The sequence below is a fragment of the Benincasa hispida genome, chromosome 1 (assembly GCF_027475165.1).
Source record: "Benincasa hispida cultivar pf3 chromosome 1, pf3_genome.v1.1, whole genome shotgun sequence".
Taxonomy (NCBI): domain Eukaryota; kingdom Viridiplantae; phylum Streptophyta; class Magnoliopsida; order Cucurbitales; family Cucurbitaceae; genus Benincasa; species Benincasa hispida.
In genome coordinates, this window is record NC_143478.1 from 62,001,837 (window position 1) to 62,004,617 (window position 2,781).

General features: G+C 31.5%; 1 long non-coding RNA gene across 1 annotated transcript; it reads right to left on the reverse strand.

The window, feature by feature from the left end:
• Positions 1 to 394: 394 nt before the first annotated feature.
• On the reverse strand, positions 395 to 2,167 carry LOC150038609 (uncharacterized). The gene is made up of 2 exons (XR_016524739.1): positions 1,971 to 2,167; positions 395 to 940 (listed from the first exon to the last, which is right to left on the reverse strand). It is a non-coding gene; the product is annotated as an uncharacterized LOC150038609 (long non-coding RNA).
• Between the last annotated feature and the right edge of the window lie 614 nt (positions 2,168 to 2,781).

The following is a 2,781-nucleotide window of genomic DNA, read 5'->3' on the forward strand; positions in this document are numbered from 1 at the left end:
TGTTTTTTTTTTTAAATCTGGAATATCTCTCAAACTCTCTTGCTTCCCTCTCCTAATTGACCTCAATTCTGAGTTCCACCACTCAAATCCAAGTTGGAGAATAGTAGAGAAGATCTCTTGGTGATCTACTGTTGATTTGGAGGTCGAATTCGTGGAGAGCAACTTGGATTTGATGGATTTCTTCAAAGGTATAAGTTATTGAAACCCTCCCTTTTGAAATTCTGTTTTAACATGTTTTTGAAACTCAAATTAAGTGTAATTAGAATGTTTATTGATTCTGATTGTTTCCATTGTATGCTTGTACATTCCATCAACAACATTGCCCGAGCACAATGCTCAAGAACCCCAAGCTATCATAATATACCCCACCCCCAAGATAATCAATTAAGTAAGATAAATAGAAGCAAGCCCACCCATATCCAAGATATGAAAATTACAATTAAACAAAACTCTCAAAATTACATTGTTCCAAAATTCCCTAAATTAGAGAAAACCCTAGAACTTACCTTCCTATGGGATGAAGAAGACAAATCTAGGCTTTATCTCAACTAATTAGATGAGAAGAAGGAAGAAGTAGAAGATGTGAGAAGATGAAGAAATCGACTGGATGCCGATTGGGGGGTCGATTTTTCTTCCCTAAAATGAAGAACTGCTTATATAGCAATCACGGTGGCGTCGCGACACTAAGGAGCGTGCGTGCGTTCATCAAAATATGTAGCACTGCGACGTTACAAGACAATGATGTGGCGTTGCACCAAAATTTGGTGCCTCTGGAAAAAGCACCGCGCTCTGGCGTCACGACACTGAGTACTGGGCCTTGAGGGTGTTTTCGTCATTTTGCCTCCTTTAAATCCCGAACGCTCTGTCTTAGCTTCTAATTGCTCCAAATTAACCCCAAACAGTCCGTAACGGCCGATTCTACCTCTTAGATACTCGAAACCTACAAAAGAAAACACTAAATAAACACAATAAAATATAATAGCGACCTTGAATTAAGAAGAAGAAGATAGTACATTTTCGGTGCTATTACTTTGTATTTTACCGTTTATCTTTGCAATTGTTGGAGCATTGTGAGTAACATAGTTATATTGTGTATTAGATAACCTTAATTTAAAAAAATATCCTTGAATTTTCAAAAGTTTCAATAGTACCTCAACTAAAGGTTAAAAAAAAACCTCTTATTGTTAATTTTGGATGGAAGCCATAAGTACTTTGTTTAAAAAATACTCTAGAACTTTTGAAAGTTATAATACCTTTAATTTTTTTTTAATTTAAAAAATACCCTTATTGTTAGTATATGAACAAAAACTATTGATACCTCATTTAAAAAATAGTCTTGAACTTTCAAAAGTTGCATTAATATTCTTAACCTTTATAAAACAAAATTAAGAACGCTCCTAAAGATCAATTTATTTGAAGTTAGGCTAAATTATACAAATATTCATTCACTTTATACTTTGTGTCAAAAATCCTCTTAAAACTTCCGAAAAGAGTTCAAAATACCGCTATCGTTAGTTTTAGATGGAAAGATTTGCATGATTTCTCTAATCTTTTTTCCCACCTCCCCATTTTTATAGCAGGAGGAGGAAACCCACAAAATAATTTTTTTTCCCCAAAAGCACAAAAAGAATTTTTTTTTTTTTTTTTTTTATGTTAATATCTCATTCATTATGTGAAATTTAATCTTCAAAATCAAACCATAGATAAATCAATCAGTTGAAAATAAAGAAAATTAAACATATGGTGAGGAAGAAAGAAAGGAAGAAAAAGACAATGCGAAGAGGATTCATGTTGTACAGTAATTTGGAGATCTGAAAAAATGTATAAGAATTTGGAGATTTATGTTTGAATATCCATGAAGGAAGAAGAAGAAAAAAAATATATGAAGAGGAAGAAAAAAAGAAAAAGAGAGAAAAACGATGAAGAGGAAGGTGAGAAAGAAGGAGAGAAAGAAGAAGAAAGGGACCTACCTGGGAAGGTGAAACGTAAAAACCCAGTCTTCGACGGAATGAAAAACACGCCCTATACCTTTATTAAGATGCCTGGGAATTTTATTTTCCCAGGCAAGTAAATAAAATCCTCAAATCCCAAACTTATTAGCCGTATTTTGTTTCAAAAATAACTTCCAATTTTTAAAAATTTCAAAATATTCTTGAATTTTCAGAAATTTAAAAAATGCTCTCAACCAAATAAAGGTTGAAAAATATCAATATCCTTATTCTTGGTATATAAACAAAAATTGTCAGTACCATTTACTTCTTTATTTTCCCTCTTTCTTCTCCACTCTCTTCTTCATTACCATCTCTTCAATACCATCTTATTATCCTTTTTTGTTAACTATTTGACATTTTTATCTAAAAAATAATAGAATCAAATCGCTCACTTCAATTAAGGTATATATACTATAACAAGATTAAAGAAAAAGAATAATGAAAACACAAAGGGATTTTAGGTTTTCTTTTCTTTTTTTTTTTTTTGAAACATGGGGATCTAAGGACTTAAGGATTGTTTGGGCTCCAACTTTGGGTGGAGTGGGCTATTATAGCTGGGTGAAGTTTCAAATATAATAGTTGGTGTTTTCAACTATTATAACCTACTGCAATATTACTTTTTCAAATATCTCTTTTAGTGGTTGAATGTTTGTTAATAATCAAATACATTTTTTTTTTTTTTTTGTATTTGGCTCTTTATTGTTTTGGTATATTTTAAGGAGAGATTTTATTTTTGGAATTTTGTGAGATTTTGTAAGCTTTTATGTTTTAACTTTAAAGTTTTAGTCTT